Genomic DNA, 19915 nt, shown 5'->3' on the forward strand with positions numbered 1-19915 from the left:
GTGTTTTGAACAAAAACGACATGAGGGAAAGCGGTGAATTCCAAATGAGCCATGGGGACTTCACGAACTTCTGCAGCTTAGTGGTTTCTGAGAAGCCCCAGCCTGACCCAAACTCTGTGAGCCAGCTAGCTAGTAGAAGTCTTTGGCTGTGATCTTGACTCCAAAGCGAAAGAAATGCAAGCATAGGAGGTTGGGGCCTCCCTGACTTTTCCCTACCTCTCTTTGCCAGGTTCAAGGCAAAGAGAGAATCAAGTTCCCTGACTTGTGAGCTTCTGGCAATTGGCCCCTCAGTGTGAAGTTCCCAATTTCAATACCTCTGAAGAGTTGAAATCTATTAGAAACGAGAGAGAAAGCTTATGTACAGGTAACAAAATAGATAACTTCAAGCTTCACACACCCTAAAAGCTTGTCCTTCTCAAACAATTGCCCTTGAAATGTCTGGCAGCTCCTATGACACTGCCTATTTGGTCTCCTAAAGCCACTAGGAATTTTTCCAACATCTCTCACCACAGGGAACCCCTCCTCCCCAAACTGGCACAGGCAGAGATGTGACACAGCTGAAATGTTTCATGGGAATTGGGGGCGGGGGGATACTCTACGTTGTTTGTTTGGTTTGGCCAGATACCATTTTATCTCCTGGGAATAGCATCCATTTTTTTTCCTTTGGGGAATCATCCTGTCATCACTGTCAGTCTTTGTTTGAATGGAGGGGGAGCCCCCCACCAACTCTAGAGATGGGCATGTGTCCCATGCCTGGCGATTGGCATGTCCCATTCTCCTGGCTACACAGTGACCGATCAGGACTGGGCATGTCATGCATGTGTGGTCCAGTGAGGGTCAATCCTGGGACACTGATGGGAACTCTGTGAGAATAGGTGCTCTCTTTCTCATTGAGATTGCTAAACTGATAGAAAGCAGCCATGGAGCTGATGGTGACCATCTTTGCCCCTACAAAGAAGCTGCAGCAATCCCACTACCGGGCATATACCCTGAGAAAACCATAATTCAAGAAGAGTCATGTACCACAATGTTCATTGCGGCTTTATTTACAATAGCCAGGACATGGAAGCAACCTAAGTGTCCATCGACAGATGAATGGATAAAGAAGATGTGGCACATATATACAATGGAATATTACTCAGCCATAAAAAGAAAGGAAATTGAGTTATTTGTAGTGAGGTGGATGGACCTAGAGTCTGTCATACAGAGTGAAGTAAGTCAGAAAACAAATACCATATGCTAGCACATATATATGGAATCTAAAAAAAAAAAAAAGGTTCTGAAGAACCTCGGTGCAGGACAGGAATAAAGACGCAGATGTGGAGAATGGACTTCAGGACATGGGGAGGGAGAAGGGTAAGCTGAGACGAAGTAAGAGAGTGGCATGGACATATATACACTACCAAATGTAAAATAGATAGCTAGTGGGAAGCAGCTGCATAGCACAGGGAGATCAGCTCAGTGCTTTGTGACCACCTAGAGGGGTGGGATAGGGAGGATGGGAGGGAGACGCAAGAGGGAGGAGATATGGGGATATATGTTATGTATAGCTGATTCACTTGGTTATAAAGCAGAAACTAATACAGCATTGTAAAGCAATTATACTTCAGTAAAGATGTTAAAAAAAAAAAAAGCATCCTCAAAAAGTTAAACAGAATTACCATATAACCCAACCGTTCTGAAAATAAGAATAGATGAATAGATAAAATGTGAGATGATAGGTAGATAGGTAGACAGACAGGCAGGAATGTATAGATATGTCTGTATGTATTATTCAGCCATAAAAAGGAATGGAGTTCTGATATGTGCTATAACATGAATGGACTTGAAACATGCTAAGTGAAATACACCAGACACAAAAAGACAAAAAGAAAGAAAGAGAGAAAGAAGCTATTCAACAATGAAGTCAATACTAAAAAAAAGAGAGCGACAGATTTCTGATAATGTTGTTGGAGCACCTGGCTCCAGCTGTGCCCTGCACATTTTAGTCAATGGAGCCAATATATTTTCATTTTGGTGTAAGTCAGATCAGGTTGAGTATCTGTTAACTTGGTAAAAAGAGTCCTCTCTTATATATCCAACCACCAGGCAAGGCTTACTCTTACTCTCAAGGATGGATTTAAGGCTACATTAGACCCTTCCTGTGTGGTTTCTTACTGGTTCCCTCTGCTTAGTTGGTGGAGGGAGGGAAGTGTTGGTGTGATGGCATATAGGTGACAGGTAGAGGAGACCGGTTATTCTGGAGTGGTAGGGCACAAGGATCAAACGAAGGGTACTGGGGTTAGATAGGGCTGGGCAACTAACATCACTTCTCTGAGCCTCACTTCTCTCATCTGTAACATGGGAAGAATGAAAGTCTCTCCCCGTTGTATGGATGTTTTATGCTCAGTGTCTGGTGCATAGTAAATGCTCAAGAAAAAGCAGCCATTAGCTAATTCTAGACAACCCACCGTAGAAGAGATGGGTTCTCTTCCCCGGCCTCCGGTGCGATGTGGGGACAATGGAGGGGAGGGCTCTGAAAGCCTTCACTGTGGTTCTAACCAACAATTCTGAGCCTCTGTTGACACTGCCAGCCACAAGCACCTGCTAAGCAGGCAGCATGCACCTGCCACCTGCCACTCCAAGAAGGGATTTCAATCCAGCCAGAGCAGGCGACCTCCATCCTAGGCCAGATCCTGGCTGTGTGCTGAGTACGTGAGCCCACCCACCTGTTCTGAAACCCCAGCTGGGCTCCGTTCTTTGCCTGTCCCACCTCCCACCCCCAGCTTCCTTCCTTGATCCCACACCTTCCACGCCATAGGCACTATGCTAGTGCCTATGCTAGATCCACAGGGGGTGCAAGGAAAGAAATCTGCATTAGTAAAGCACCTACCACCTGCCACACAATTGCCTTTGCTTATATGCTGGCCTCAGGAACCCTGAGAGTTGTGTTAAACACACCCATTTTACAGAGGCGCAAACTGAGCACTGCCCACCGTGGGTGATGGAGTCAAGATCTGAATCCTGGTGTGTTTCTTCAAAGTCCATATTCTTCCCTCTCCTCTCACATGCTGTTTACCACAATAGAGAGTATATAGTGGAATGATGTCACATGAAAAAACGTAGTGCACAGTCACACTTATGGGCCTTTATCCCAGAGAAATAAAAACCAATGTTCACACAAAAACCTGTACATGAATGTCTACTGTGGCTTTATTCATAATTACCCAAAACTAGAAACAACCTAAATGTCCCTCAATTAGAGGATGGATAAAAAATCTGTGGTACATCCATACAATGGAATATTATTCAGTAATGGAAAAGAATTAGCTATTGATACAATGACTCAGATGTATCTCCAGTGAGTGAAAAAAGCCAATCTCAAAAGTTTGCATACTGTATGATTTCATTTATGTAACATTTTCAAAATAACAAAATGGAGAATAGATTAATGGTTGTCAGGGACTGGGGGAGGGGAATAGTAGCTATAAAAGGTAGTATGAGGGAGCTTCGTGGTGAAGGAACGGTCTGTATCTTGATTGTGCTGATGTTTACACAGATCTGCATGTGTTAAAACTGCATAGAAATGTCCACATACACACAAACGAGTACACCTGAAGCTGGCAAAATCTGAATAATTGGTCAATTGTATCAATGCCAATTCCTGGTTTGGATATTATACTATAGTTATGCAAGATGTTCTCATTGGGGGAAACTGGGTGAAGGGTACATGGGACCTCCCTGTCCTTTTTTTTGAAACTTTCCTGTGAATCTATAATTATTTTAAATTTTTTTCTTAAGTTAAAAAAAAAAAAAGCATAGTTTCTAGTACAGAACGAGTGCTCAGTAAATAGCTGCTATAAATCCTACTAGGATTCCAGCTCTTATGTAGCCATGTACATGGAGGAGAGAGACAGATATATTAATAACTGACAGAAAATAGAAAGAAATACAGAAAATAGAAAGCAGAGATGTGAAGTAGAAATATACTCAGAGCAACATATATAATTAAAATTTTTCCAGTAGCCACATCCAAAAGGTAAAATGGAACAGATGCAATTATATTTTTTCAGATGAAATATTTTAATAAGATATTTTATCTAAGCTGATATACCCCAAACAGTATCATTTCAACATGTAATCAATATAAAAATTAATGAGATATTTTACGTTCTTTTTTTTTTTGGTACTACGTCTTTGAAATCTGTGTGTAAATATAACACATCTCAATTCAGATGTTAAATTTTCCTTGAAAATACTTGATCTGTATTTAGATTATATAATTTATGGTTGAAAAGCTAGATTTGCATACCCAAGTTGTTCCAAACATACTTCAAGTTTTCCAATAACTGAATGCAATATTAGTTTTTTTAACTTAAATTTAAATTAATTAAAATTAAGTCATTTTAATTAAAATTCCATTATTCAGTTGCACTAGCCACATTTCATTGCTCAGTGGCTGCTACTGTGTTGAGCAATGCAGGTAGAAAGGGGTGTGTGCTAGATAGAGGATTCCAGGTAAGACTTTAGGCAAGTGATGCATTTGAGCCAAGCCTCAAAGGATCAGTATGATTTTAAAGGGGAGAGAATATGTCAAGTACACAAACCACCATGCACAAAAAGAGACAAAGTCTGCTGGTTGCCCACTGCAATATCTATATCCCCCTTCCTTAGCAACCTAACTTTGATTTTGTTAAGTGGCAACAGACCAACTAAAAAAACTACATTTCCCAGCTTCCTTTGCAGATACACAAGCCATTTCCAATCAATAGTATATGGAAAGTAATTGGGTGGAGCTTTCAGGAAAGCTCCGTAAAGATGGGTTGACTCAGCCACTGCACCCTTTTGCTTTTCTCTCTTCCTCTTTCTGCATGCCTGGAATGAAGACATGATGGCTGGAGCTGCAGCAGCGATTTTGTGACCTTGATAATGGAAACCATGCACCAAGGATAATGGAAAAAAAAATGAACATGGGACATCGATGATTTTGAGGACATAGTATGCCAGCCCTGGACTTCTTTCTAAGTGAGAAGAAAATAAACCCCTATCTTGTTTAAACCACTGTTATTTTAGGTCTCTGTTACCAGCAGCCAGGCACAATTCCTAACCAATACAAGGTGTGAAAGTGACAGGAGAAAAGCAAATAGTTTGGTATGATTGGTGTTTCATAAAAGCATCCTGGGAAAATTATTTATTTATTGAGTACTACTCACAGGGCTTAAAAAGTACAATTTATGTAATCGTTGCTGCAATACAATTTTGTAGATGAAGAATGTGAGACACAGGGAGATTAAGCAACTTAGTCAAGCTTGCAGAGCTAACAGGTAATGAATCTGGGCTTTAAGTCCAGGCAGTTTGACCAAAGGGCTGCCGTCTTGGATGAAAGTAAAGGAATTATGGCTGAATAATGTGAAGGAACTCAAACTGGGTTCAGAGACATGGACCTTGGCCTAGATGTTCAGGCCTCACTTGCTTTGGTGGCTTCAGGCCCCTGTGGGTCTCTGAACACCAACCTCAGCTCCTCTACTTGGATTTGCCAGGCCATGTCCCTCCACCTGACTGCACCCAGACTCTGGGCCATGCTTCTGGGATTTGCCTCCTACTTCAAACTGTGCTAAGTGGCCTCAGGGAGATGACTTCTTGTCTGGATATCATATTCTCTACACCCTGGTGCTGGGGCCAGCTCTCTGGTCTTCTCCCAAACTGTCTGACCCGGCAGGGAGCTTCCTCATTTTTACCCCAAGTGCACTGGCTTCCCCAGGGGGCCCCACGGCATCATGGGTTGCAGTCGGCCTCATGGGAGCTGATGTTCATAGGTATGCCATGCCAGGTCTGCAAAGCTGATGTCTCTTCTGATTGGCCAGTGGTCATGCTGTGCCAGTTATTAAAGACTTGTAACATTACCCCTGCTTCGGTTATAAACTCTGTGTCTTCACAGTTATGGGATCTTGTACAAGTCACTTCACCTCTGAGTTTTAACGTGCTCATTTATAAAGAGGGACTATATAATACCTCCTGTGATTACTGAGACTGCAAAATCAGATTATGTCTGTAAAGAACTTAGAAGCACACCTAGCTCCTTGACAGTGCTTGGTAACTGGTAGTTACTAGTATCCTGCTGGCGATGTCTCAGCTCAAGAGTGGGCAGGTCAGCGTTATTACTCCCTGGGTCTTGAACCGGAAGGAGGGAGCATCCTTGATAGTGAACAACTACAACCTCCCGGCTCTGAACCTCAGTCTGGTATAATGGAAGGAACGCTGGTCTTGGATTTAGAAGATCTGGGGTCTGATCCCAGCTCAGCTCTGATGTGGGACAAGCTGTCACTGCCATCTCTGAGCAGCCTTCAGTGAGGGGATTGTAGACAAAGGCCCGCGGGGGGCCAAGTGGGCTGTACAGATGGAAGAAGCGGGGGTGGAGGTGGGGGGAGGCTTGGGATTCAGATACAAGGAGAGGGGCAAAGGTAGCAGGTATGAGGCATGGGGGTGGAGAGGGTCCTGTCTTAAAGGAGGCCAATCCTAGGAGCCTGGGGTGTCTCCTAGCAACCTCGTGAAGGGTAGGGAGGTAGAAGTGAACATCTATTAAGCTCCAACTATGTACCAAACTCTCTCTATATATTATCTTATGTAATTTTAGTAACAGTTCAAGGAAGGCATTTTAATCCCCATTTTATAAAGACAGAGATTAATGCCAAGAGAGGGAGGTGACTTGCCCGAGGGTCATACAGCTGGAGGCAGCTGAGCTGAAATTCAAACCCAGGCCTGACTGTCCAGAGGGATGTCTTTTTCGGTTCCTTGAAAAATGTCAACTAAAGAATGCCATCTTGGGGTTTTCTCCTGCAGGTGCCTCTCCTCCGGCTGAACCCTCCCCAGCCCCCATCTGCTTTCCACATTGGCTCCTTCTTGTCCTGCAGGCTTCAGTTTAAACATCACCCTTTGGGGAGGCCTTTCCTGACCACCCCCATCCCCCAAGCCCTGAACAGGCCACACCTGTCCACATTATCCTCTCTCACTGAGCTGCTCACTGCGTCACAAGCACAATCACTTATTAACTTTTTGTTTGCTTCCTTTATCTAGACAAAGGCTTTACTTCCAAGGAGCTCACATTTACATGGAGAAGAAAGACACGGAACCCAGAAACCAATAGTTATCCAGGATGGTGATAAGTGTTGAGGAGAAAATAAAACTAGGCAACGGACTGGAAAGTGCCAGAGAGAGAAAGGGAAATTTAGATGTGGGTGGTTAGGGAAGGCTTCTTGGGGAGGTGATGTTTTTGATGAGATCTGAGACGTGAGAAGGAGAAAGTCATATGAAAATCCAGGAAAGCATGCTCCAAGCAGAAGGAAAAGCATGTGCCAAGCCCCTGGGGTGGGAATGAGTTTGGTGTGTTCAAGAAGTAAAAGAAAGCCAAGTGGCTAGAGCTTGGCAGTCCAGGGGAGGGTGACAGGAGATGAGACAAGGCCGGGGCCAGATCATAAAAGGCCTTAGAGGCTGAGATAAGGAGTTGGTTCATTGTTTGTGGTTTGTCTCCCACCTAGACTGTGAGCTCCATGAGAGCAGGGCCCTTGTCCGTCTTGTTCACCACTGTAACCCTAGCCTCTAGCCCAGTGCTCGGCACATGGCAGGTACTCAGTAAATATTGGCTGAATCCATGGACGAATGTGTTCCCACACTGCCTCCTACACTCTCGACACGTTCCCTGTACGTATTTTAGCATCTCTTTCCCCCCCACCAAGGCTTCCTGTCTTCCCTTTGGTGTCCCATGCATCCCAAACCCTAGCTTTGAGAATGTCCCCCAACCATGTGAGATTATTTACCCACAAAGGCTCAGGGGCCCCCCTTTCAAGGAGACCTGCATTTGCATAATGCATTTCAGAAAGCTCCCCACAAGCTTAATGACATCAAATGGTGGGATTTCAGGCCCGTATGTTCCTGTGCTCACATGCACGTGTGTATACCTCGAGGTCCTCAGTTACCCCCTCAGAGCAGTGCAAGAAGGCGACCCCAACCCACCAGCTACTAGGAAACTCGGTCACATCAATAATTCCTATGCCTTGCTCTACACCGGTGACTGGGGGAGTGGGAAGTTAATTAGCTTTGCTAGAAAGGGCCTGTGAAATGTTTGGAACTCTGCAGCCGGAGAACCCTGCACACTCAAGGTGCAATTCTGCATTCCAGCCCCAGCCTGGGCTCACTCAGCCGGATCTTACACCTGTTCACAGTGCTGGGTGGTATTTACAGACAGTAGACACTCGTGGGTCAGCAGGAGGACAGGAATGGGGACACCCCCGTGCTGCGTCTGAGTTGTCACAGAGTTAACTTAATGATGAAACAATCACCATTCATTCTCCCTTCTCCTGGGAGTGCAAATGGCTTTATAAACACCAGGCCTAGGGCGAGCGAGGGAGGCGGGGTAAACGGCTTACCTTGGGTCGGGAGCGAGCCTTCAGTCCATTAAGGGGAGTCTGAGAGCAGAAGTTAATGGTCCCTCCAGGCCTGGTAGTTAATTTGGCCTTGAAAATAGTTCTCAAAATCCACTTGCTGACCACTTCGGCCCACACTGATCTCCACACCCTGCCCATGCCTCCCTGGAACATCTCCATTCACTGTTCCTTGGTCTGATTTACTCCAAGGCACCGGCCCAGGAAGTCACTGACCTTGGACTGGGTTTCTCAAAGTGGGGAGCACGTTCCTTCTGTATGCAACACAGGTGACATAACGCAAGTGAGGCACTCGCCTCTGGTCCGAAATTTAAGGGGTTGACAAAAAACTCAGTCATCAAGATAAAATAAATACAGGCAATATAAAAAAAAATAAGATTAATGAAAAACATCCCTGATGAACAAAATAACAAAATTTATAATAAAGACAGGGATCTTATCCTTACTCACTCTACTTGGACCCTCACTCAAATGACCTTGACCCTCATTGACATGACCTTGACACTCACTCACATGGCCTTGACCCTCACTTGCATGTTCTTGACCCTCACTCATCTCTCTATATTTCCAGCCTTAATGCAAGATGATTTCAAGTGGTTCACATGTGAACATTTAAAATTTTAATACTTACGTATTTTTTTAAAATTATGGCAAGCGATCCCAGCTTTCTATTTGTGGTAGAGATATACCATTTTTCTTTTTAAAATACATTAATTTCAATAAATAATTTAAAGAAATTTATTTAGTGAATAATAGCGCCAGTGGCCTGTGGATGGTGCCAAGATCCTGGTGGGGGGATACTTGGGCAAAGGCTCCACCTGTGACCCCTCCGAAGGCAGGGCCAAGCTAACCTTCTCTTCTATTCCTTGTTGTATGAAGGTGACTTCTGATTTAAAGCAGGAGCTTAAGAAGAAGAGAACAGGGCTTATCAGAAGTGTGGCCTTGACAGTCACCAAACCTCTCTGAGTCCCAAACTCTTTACCTCTAGAATGGGGCTCACAATATTTGCCACCGTGGGCTGTGAGGTTTACAGGAGATGATTATAATGTGCTCAGTGGGGCTCAACAGGGCCACATCTTGATTTTTGTGGGCTCCTTTCCCCGTTAAAAATACTAAAAATTATTTTTTATCCCTGCATAGTTATAAAGATGAATGCAATCTGCTTCAATTATATTCACCTTTATACCAACGCAGTCAAGGTATGCATCTTGCTTATTTCAAGAAGTAAAGTATTTTGGGGGGGGGGCTCCTGAAAGGACCATGGCCGCGGCACTGTGCTTGCTGTGCCGGATGGAGAGGTCAGTGCTGGGCACTACAGGCAAGCACTTAATCTTTTAATCTTCACAATGCCACAAGGCAGACATTATTAGCTCCATTTTATAGATGATGAAAAGAAGGCCCAGAGAGGCTGAGCAACTTGCTCAAGGTCACACAGCCACTGAGTAGCAGGGCAGAGATTTGAATCCAGATCCCCTGATTCTGGAGTCTGCCTTGCTGTCATGCCCCAGGAAGTGAGATAATCTGGAGGGCTGCCAACCCTGAGTGATTGTGTCCCTCGGTTATGGAAACTATCATTATATTCAGGGCCAGCTCCTGCGAGGCCCATAATGTGGAAGCAACCTGCAGGAGGACCCCAGTGTCCTGGCCTCTTGGTTGCCTGCTAATCTGGGTGGGGGCTGGGTGACATGCTCAAGTTGGTTGTTTGAGAGTCTCTGGGCATTTAAGCTGCCACCCCCAAGCAGCAAGATGTCCTCAGGGCCTCTGAGACACCGAGTACCAAACTCCAGCAGACCGGGTTGCTATTTGCTTCATGCTTCTGTGTTCTTCAAAAGGACAAAGAAAAAGAGAGAAAAAGAACTCTGGATGCAGGCCAAAGCCACTCAGGTTTTCTGCTGTGTGTCCTCTTGCGGGCTCCTCAATGAGGAGGTCCTGACAAGTGTCACCTGAACGAGGGGTCAGAGCCATTCCCTTCCACGCACGCGACACTGCAATTTTAAACAATTGTGGCTTGAGACAAAGATCCTCCCGGGGAAGGAAAATCTAACCGAGTTTGCAGTTTCCAGCTTTGGCGCTTCTTGAATTATACATGGGCAAAACCCCCTTGAAGGCTGCTTTTTAAGCCGTGAGGGGAAGGCATATAATTTTGGTCTCTGGCATTCTGCTAGAACACTTGCTGAAAATGGGGCCCCTCCCCAGCCAAGTGGCGTTTGCCTCGAAACCAAATGGGGGACGTTTGACGCCTCAAATAGCTTCAAGCTGCCAGCAGAAAGGATGCTGAGAGGATTGGTTCTTTTTCTCTTTGCCACAGTCTTGTCTCTGTAGGGCTTCTGTCCCTCGGAGGCCCTTCCCTTGCGGTAGCAGCTGTGACACAGACCACAGACATTCTCCTCCTTCCTGGCAGGGAAGAGGGAAGAGTGCTATATCCTTCCAGAAGGGGAGGCAGGGGACTGGGTCGGGCCTCAGTAGGGTCCAGCCAGGCCCATCTCAGCCTCCTCTGGGAGATGGCAGCTCCAGGTCCAGACTGCCCCAACCCCATGCTGGGTCCAGAAAGGTTGGTGCCATTCCTGGCCCCTGTAATTGGGCAAACTGTCTCCAGTGGTCTGGAGCTGCAAAATGCTACCCAGAAGAAGGGGCTCCCCGGCACTCTTCTCCCACTGGGATTTGCCCCAGGACAGTGGTCAAGGGCATTTGAAAGATCTGAGTCGGCTGGGGTCATTTGGGTCATTGGTGGCTTAAGAGTGTGGGCCCTGGTGACAGTCATGGGGGTTGGGATGGTGCTTTGTAACTTATTAGCTGTGTGAACCTGAGAAGGTTACTGCACCTCTGGGACCCTCAGTTTCCCTGTCTGTAGAATGGGCTGATTATCTACTTCAAAGTGTTGCTATAAAAATGAAACGCATGCTGAGTGCCTTTAGCACAGTAACTGGGCCAAAGCGCTCCAGAAATGGTGGCTATCATGAATATTTGCATGTTGAAGATAAGGAAATGACAAGTGGTATTAGTTCCCGTTGGTAACTTAGGGTGTGTGTGTGTGTGTGTGTGTGTGTGCGCGTGCGCATGTGTGTTCGAGTGCACGTATGCATGTGTGCCTGTGCCCGTGAGTGTGAATATGTGTCTGTGCACTCACGCACAGGCTCCAGCCAAAGGTCAGGGGAAGAGCGTTCTTGTTCCTAGACATGGAAACTTGAGAAGGGCAAATACTTCATTATTTAGATTCAAAAGCTACTCATTAGGCGAGACTCGGGCACTTAGAAAGAAAAGCTGACCTACAAGTGTAAAATGTTATTATAAGTAATGACAATGATTATAGGATGAGGGTTGAGCAGAGAGAGGGAGCCGGAGAGGTTAATGTCCATTAACTACCACGAATTAGGAGATGGCGCTTCTGCAGACACTTCTGGGCGAAACCTAACGGTCTGTTTATTTACCTCACGGGGAGCTCTTAGCACATCAAAAAGGTATTTAAAACACAACCCCCCAACAATTAGCTTTAGGAAGAAGAGTAAATATGGACGCAATTTATCACTCCAAGAGAGCCCTGCTATCAGAGACAGATGCCGTCAGTTAAATAAAACAGACACTAAGACCCACCGGAAAGATCAACCCAGAAGCAATTCGCTAATTTGCTGATCAGCAGTGGACAGTAGGATTTTGGTGGCACAACAAAAATTCATGTCTTTCTGCTAATTTTTATAACCTGAGTTACGCGTTCCTTTTTGCATCCAGCGGGGGAAAGATGACTCAGGAATGGGTTGAGGTGATTTCACTGGCTTTGTCCATCTTTGATTTAAAAAGGTAATAGAAGAGCCAGTGGCATTGGGACTTGACTGTAGGGGGACCAGTCATCGCGGTTTGCCTGGGACTGAGGGGTGTCAGTGCTAGAGCTGGGACAGTCCCGGGCAAACAGGGATAGTTGGTCACCCTGCTTATGTCCCCTCCCCCAGGCCCCAAGTATGAGTATCAGTCAATCCTGGTCAGGGTAATAGTGGGCAGAAGCTGGCTTGTGGCTTCCCCGTTAGAAATTCTACCTCCCCCCATATGGCAAAACAGACTGTGAACCCATTAGCAGCAGGAATGTGGGGTCACGTGGGACTAGTGCAGGAGAGCTGCACACACCGAGGTAAACGTCCAGGGAGACCTCTGATAGGCAAAGGCGCGGGGGTCCGAAAGCTGATCTTGTACAGACTGCTTTTAACTTCCCAGAGAACTCTTGATGGAAAATTGCAGAGCCCGGTGACACTCTGCAGAGTCCAGAATCTCTGCACCCCACTCCGCAATATGTACCTGATCGTGTTATATAAACCGGGGCAAGAACGCACACTATATACTCGAAATGCACATCATTCTACCATTTCAGCTGTTTCCACTGCTTCTGATATTTCGTATATAAATATCTCTGTGTGTGCGTTTGTGTGTACATTTCTTGACATATTTACGAAGTCCCAGTTTGCCAACCTTCGGGGCATAATGCAAGAACTATTTTTCATCCTAATCTGCTGTAATGACATGTTTTATTATACTATTTCAGCTGTTTCCATTGCTTTCGCTGTTTCATGTTTTATGTATTTTAACTTATGCTTTAATTTTAGGACGTTGTGCCCTTTGGTGATTTCACAAAAGTTCACTTTGGAAAATCAACAGGGATTCACAGTGGCGGCCATTGGAGGCTCTACCCACACACAGCACGGCACAGAGGAAAGAGGGTCTGAATACAGGGCAGGAAGCAGACACACTTGAAGGCAGACTAGGGAGGCCAATGGCTTACGGGCTTGGTGTCCATAACACCAAGATGTAGCGGGAACCTGTGTTCGCCTAGAGCTTCTGCTCCGTTTAGCCCTGAAAGTCTGGCACCCGGGAACCCCCTCAGTTCCGGACAAAGCAGGATGGTTGGTCACCCTACCAAGACGGCAGGTTTGATGCTTGAATAGGCTGGTTCTTAGCAGGTGGGGGAGCTCTTGGTGTGACATAGAAAGAGCCCAGAGTTTGGAATGCCCTCTTCTTAGTTTCAAACCCCAGCTCTGCCAATACTATAATAGTCATTTGAACTTGAGGAAGTCACTTAAGCTCTCACTAAACCTCAGTTTCCTCATCTGGAAAATGGGGCTGAGAAAGTATATTGCGCAGAAGTGCTGTAATTGATGGAGGAAGCGATGTGTGTTCTACACCTACTACATAGTCTCCTGGTTCCCTGAACTAACAATGAGGGAGTCCCACCGGATGCTTTTGAAGTGCTCAAAATCCATGTCCTGTGGCGGAGTGAAGGGCTGAGGCCACCACCCAGACCTCCCAGTCTTGGGCACCAACGTGTCCCCATGCTCATTTAGACCCTTTGGCAGTGGGGGCTGAGGAGCACAAGAGGTGTAATAATAATAATGGTAATATATTATAATTATAAAGCAGTATATTTACATTATAAAATATTTTATAATTATAAAACATTATAGTAATCATGGTAATACTAATAATGGCTTCTGTTTATTAAGTGCTTACTATGTGCCAGGAAAGCACTGTCCTTCCTCATCCCATGTAACCCCCCAGCAGGACACCTGCTGGGTAAGTGAGATAATAGCCCCTATTTTGCAGATGAGGAAATGGAGACCCGGGGAGGTGAAGACATTTACCAAAGGCTACACAGCAAGCAAATGTTCAATGGGACATTTGAAACCCCATCAGTGTTACCCCAATGTCCATGCTTTTTAGCACAATGCCCTGTAGCCTCCTTGGCTGGAAGGAGTGGAGCGTCACTTGGGGCTGTAAGGCATTACAGAAGAAATGGAGAGGGAAGGTCAGTGGGCAGAGCTGAGAAGCCCTCTGGTTGTCGGGCCTCGAACACTGGCTCCAGCCTGGAACAATCCCATGGTAGGGCATGGGGAGGGGCCTGATATTTGACACCTGCCTTTCTCCCTCCCCTTTCTCTCCCACACCCACTGCCCACCCTGGACCCTCCTGCCTCTGTGTCTATGCATGCATGTATGTTCCCTACTCAAGGGAACATAGTGACTTTCCCTTTACACCCTACATCCTCTCTCTCTGAAAACTCCTATTCACCCTGCAAAGCCCAGCTCCTTAATGTCCAGGCCCTTGTCCCTTTAGACTCCCATTAGTGGCTTCTTTACTGACTTAATCATAGCATCTGCCCGTGCCTGCCATGAAATGATGGAAAGTTGGTGGAAAGTTTGTTGGTCAGAGAAGTCTCAGCTGTCTTGCTCACCCCATCTGGATGACAATCAGCCCTCACGTTTCAGACCCTGACAATGTGCTACCACACTGTGTTTAATTAATGGAGCCCCAGAAGCATCATCATTTCCATTTTCTAGATTATGGGAAAGCAAACTACAGCCTGTGGGCCAGCTGCCTGTTTTTGTAAATAAAGTTGCGTTGGACACAGCTATGCTTGTTCATTTTTGTATGTCCACAGCTGCTTTCATGCTACAGAGACAGAGTTGAATAGTTGCCACAGAAACTACATGGCCTGCAAAGATATTTACTATCTGATCCTTTGTAGAAAAAGTATGCTGGCCTCTGTAAATCAAAGTAAAGACCTGAAGTTCAGAGAGGCTTAGCAACTTGCCCTGGTTAACTCAGCCAGCCAAGGACAGCCTTGGGGTTCAAACCTGGAACCCCAGGCGTCAAAGTGGTGCCCTTTCTATGCCCCAAATGCCATCCTGGCTTTCTTCCAAGTCCCCTTCCACAGATGTTCCCCAGTGCTCGGCATCAAGCCACACAGAGGAGGCTCCCTCCCACCTGGCTTGGGGGCCAAGTGCAGTAGCTGACAACAGGGCCACCTGGACTCAGGTGTGAGCATTTAAGGCGCACTGAGGCCCAGAAAAAAAGGGAGTGGGCTGGAGAAGATTTTTGGTTTTTTACAGAATGAAAATGCATTTGATAAAGAATCTCACCTAGCCTGCCGATCTCATCTTCCAAGCACTTTACAGATAAACCCGTGGTGTAAAGTGAATCAATCCTTGCTTAGCTGCTCTGCTGTTTCCAGTTTCAGAGGGGCCAGACCCAGCACGGCTTGCAAGGGGCAGGGCCTTCCTTGGGTCTGGAGACCGCCCCTCAATGCAGGAGACAAAACTCCTTCCCACATCCCACAGCCAAGCTCCTCTGGTGTCCCCCGCCCCTGCCCCCCACCAGCACCCACCTTCCCCATTTCAACCCTGCAGCCTCCCCCTCCCCAGCGTCTCCAGGGGTCTGCTTCCCCACCCAGCCCTGGGAGCTCTATTTCAATCTGAGATACAATTACAGATCATGTTCCTTTTCTTCCCCCCTTTTTCTTTTTAATAAAGCCGTTTTGTGTCTCCACCGCTTCCCCCTTCCTGCATTCCTCCCATCTTAGTCTTCCCTCTCCCCCTCCTGTAGGAAATGTCTTGGATTCTCTCACTGGGGTGTAATGGTTAAATTGCTACCAGCTGATTAAACAGCAGAAGTTGAAGCTGTAATCCTCCTCGGCGTTCAGGAACCCGGGGAGGCAGAGACGAGGGCCCTGACCCCTGACGAGGGCTTAGCCCCCGTTGACCCCCCTGCGGTGTGCCCGCCCTAGCTTCGCTCTCTTCATTTGTCCCAGGCTGCCCAACAGAATCCTCGGGGAATGGGCCAGGGGAGGAAAAGGAGAGGAGAGGCGGAGAGAGGGGAGGGAGGGGGGAGGTGGGTACCTCCCCAGCCCTGGCCCAACCTCCCAGGAATGTCCGTTCCCACCCTTGTCCCTTCCCTTCCCCCCACCCAAGCCACCCCCACACACACACACACACTCACACACGGAGACATTCTCACATACACACTCAGGCTCACACACACCCAGACCCCCAGTCACACACATTCACACACTCACACATCCAGGCGCTTTCTCGCTCTCTGCAGAAAGCAGACCAGATGAAGGAGCGGGCCCACCTGCCCCGCCCCCTCCTCAGGGAGCCCTTCCTCCCTCACCTGCCCCACCCGGGGAAGAATCAGGAAGATAGAGAAGTGTGAGCTGGGAAGGGGGTCGGGGAGAGGGAGGAGGAGAGCTTTGGGGATGGGCGGACTCAGGCTGGACCCTGGCTCTGACAGCTGCGGGAGCCCGGAGTCAGGAGAGCCCTTCTTCGAGCCTCTCTGAGCCCTGTTCGCAGACGGAGGGTGACAGCCACCTCGCAAGGCGGCTATGAGGATGAAGCAGGTGAACGCAAATCATCGTGCCCAGCCCGGCACAAAGCATGTCTCATCTCAAACGGCCTGGGCTCAGGGCTGGGGTGGAGTGCAATTGTCGTAACTTTCAAACCACCCCCCGCACCCCGGAAATAGAAGCTGTGTGCCCCTGGGCTCCTTACTGGACTCCCGACCCTCAGCTCTTCCCCTGCAAACTGCCATTGTCATGCTTCCCCGACGGGCCTGTGACAACTGGATGTGACACTCCACAAGCCGGGACCTCGCGAGGGTGTCTCTCCTGTTCTGACTGACATGGTTGTCAACTCAGCCTCTGGGCGAAGAATAGCAGGGGGCAGTGGCCTCCTTGGGAAAGTTCATTTCCATGGAAAGTACAGTTCAGATGAGGGGAGGATCTGGCCTGGATTCACCCTCTTCCACACTTACTCAGAAGCCAGAGAGGAAAGCTGGGATGAGGCGGGAACTGGCTACCCGCACAGGGAACGTCTGCCACCCGTCCAAGTACAGGGCTCTTGGAAGCATCCTTTCTCTTTCCATGGGGGAAAGAAAAGCCTCTGTCTTAGGGTTCTCCAGAGAAACAAACAGAACTATCCATATGGAGACATGCATTTCTCTATAATTGTATCTATATAGATATTCTGTATGTAGAGGTATAGATATAGATATGAGATAGAAACCCTATATGTAGGATAGATACGATATAGATAAATCCATATATAGATTTAGATGTACAGTCGGCCCTCCTTATCCGTGGACTTCTCATCCGCGGATACAGGGGGCTGCCTGTATTCTCTGTGCTATGCCATTTTATGTAAGGGACTTCAGCATCTTTTTTTTGTTGTTTCTTCTGTTTTTTTTTTTTTAATTAATTAATTTATTTGTTTATATTTGGCTGTGTTGGGTCTTCGTTGCTGCGCGCGGGCTTTCTCTAGTTGCGGTGAGCGGGGGCTACTCTTCGTTGCGGTGCGCGGGCTTCTCACTGCGGTGGCTTCTCTTGTTGCGGAGCACGGGCTCTAGGCACGCGGGCTTCAGTAGTTGTGGCACGTGGGCTCAGTAGCTGTGGTTCGCGGACTCTAGAGCGCAGGCTCAGTAGTTGTGGCGCACGGGCTTAGTTGCTCCGCGGCATGTGGGATCTTCCCGGACCAGGGCTCGAACCCGTGTTCCCTGCATTGGCAGGCAGATTCTTAACCACTGCGCCACCAGGGAAGCCCTGTTTGTTTTTTGTGGCCGCACTGCACAGCTTGTGGGATCTCAGTTCCCCAAACAGGGATTGAACCAGGGCCACGGCAGTGAAAGCGCAGAGTCCTAACCACTAGGCCACCAGGAAACTCACATCTTTGAATTTTGGTATCTGCTGGGGCTCTGCAACCAATCCCCCACGAATACCAAGGGACAACTGTAAATATATATATGATACAGATGTGACATATACCTATATATCTATCTATATCTATATCTACCTATCTGTCTATCTACCTATCTATTGAGAGGGAGAGGGAGAGAAAGAGATTTTATTATAAGAAATTGGCTTGCACAATTATAGAGGCTGAGAAGTCCCACAGTCTGCTGTCTGTAAGCTGGAGACCCGGGAGAGCCAGTAGTGTAAGTTCCAGTCTGAGGGCAGGAAAAGACTGCCTCCCAGCTCAAAAATCATCAGGCAGAGAGTGAATTCTCTTTTTCTCCGCCTTTTTGTTCTATTCAGGCCCTCAAGGGATTGGATGTGGGAGGGTCATCTGCTTTACTCAGTCTACCCATCCAGATGCTAATCTCATCCTTAAACACCCTCATAGACATACCCAGAAAATGTTTAACCAAATAACTGGGCACCCTGGGGCTTCATCAAGTTGACATAGGAAATTGAACATCACAGCCTCCAACTGGGGTAGGAGAGAGCAGAGGGGAAGGCTGCTTAAGGGCTGAGGGTCAGGCCCATTTCTGTGCAGTGGGGTTCACTAGTGTCCCCCACAAATCCATTTCTACCCAGAACCTCAGAATGTGACCTTCATTGGAAATAGGGTCTTTGCAGACACAGTTAAGCTAGAATTGAGATGAGACCATAGTGGATTAGGTTGGGCCCTATATCCAATGAGAATATCCTTATAAGAGACAGAAAAGGACAGACACAAGGAAGAAGGCCCTGTGAAGACAGAGGCGGAGACTGGAGTGATGCTCCACAAGCCGAAGAACGCCTGGGGCCACAAGAAGGCAGAAGAAGCAAGGAAGGATCCTCCCCTAGAGCCTTGAGAGGGAGTGCGGCCCTGCTCAGACCTTGATTTTCAGCTTCTGGCCTCCAGAACTGTGAGACAGTAAAAATTGCTGTTTTCACCCACCCAGTTGGTGGTAATTTGTTACACCAGCCACAGGAAACTAATACACCCTGCCAAGCATGCATCATTGGTCCTATTTTACGGATGGGGAAATCGAGGCACAGAGAGGGGAAAGTCCTTTGTCCAAAATCACACAAGCTGGTTGGAAGTGAAGGCAGGATTCAAACCCAGGTCTAACTCTGGTGCCCGGAGCCTGTTCTGCTGAGTTCACCCAGGAGGGACATTTCTGCAGGGGACAGATGTTGTGAAAGATGGAAGGGAAGGCAAGCGCTGGCTTCCTTTGCCCCCAGCTAACAGGCTGTCAAGGTAGCTGTGCTGAGGGGTCTGAGAGATGGGATCTCAGGGATCCTTTCCTAGGCTGAGAGTCCCTGGGCGGGGGCGGGGGCGGGGGTGGGGGTGGGGTCTGAAAATTCCACCAGTGTAATTGTGAGAGAAAGAAATTCTGGTCACAGCTGGTCTTCCTGTCTAGGAGCTGCCCTGACCTTGCTACTAAACCTGGGTATTTACCTAGAGGCAGGGCTGGGGCAGGTGCCCAGGACCTAGAATTCAAGGAGGCACTTGCTCTCGGGGTCATGCCAGGGCCCAGTCCCGGGTGGCATGAACCTGAGAGTGAGTGCCTCCTTATATTTTGCTTGCCTCACCCCAGTCCTGGCCTGCCCTGGGGGTAACTTATCAGAGGAACAGAGGGCATTCTGGGCTACTGGCAGCAAGTGGGCTGTGGAGCCACACAGATCTGGATGTAAATCCTGGCTTTAGCCGCTTACTAGCTGGATGACCGTGGATGGGTCTGTTCTCTTATTTGAACTCAGTTTTCTCATCTATAAAATGGGGATAATAGATTAAAACCTACCTCATCGGTTGTAGTGGGGATTAAATGAGTTGACACAAGAAATGCCTGGCACTTGGTTAAAGCTATTGTTACCATATTTGCAGCTCGGAAAGACAAAGTTGGGGGGTAGCAACGTGAGTAACGGCTGCATCTGTTGGCAGATCAGAGGTGGCCAGCCAAGTGGACGAGCTGGTTGGGTG

General features: G+C 47.5%; 1 protein-coding gene across 2 annotated transcripts in view; it reads right to left on the minus strand.

Annotated features, from left to right (window-relative positions):
• Nucleotides 1–9280: 9280 nt before the first annotated feature.
• SPRING1 (SREBF pathway regulator in golgi 1) overlaps nt 9281–19915 on the minus strand; it is a 270150-nt gene continuing 259515 nt past the window's right edge. For both annotated transcript variants that reach the window (XR_009697369.1, XR_009697368.1), the window contains exon 7: nt 9281–9320. The gene's annotated coding sequence lies outside the window, so the exon portion shown is untranslated. The remainder of the gene's footprint in view (nt 9321–19915) is intronic.

This window comes from Eubalaena glacialis, chromosome 15 (genome assembly GCF_028564815.1).
Source record: "Eubalaena glacialis isolate mEubGla1 chromosome 15, mEubGla1.1.hap2.+ XY, whole genome shotgun sequence".
NCBI lineage: Eukaryota > Metazoa > Chordata > Mammalia > Artiodactyla > Balaenidae > Eubalaena > Eubalaena glacialis.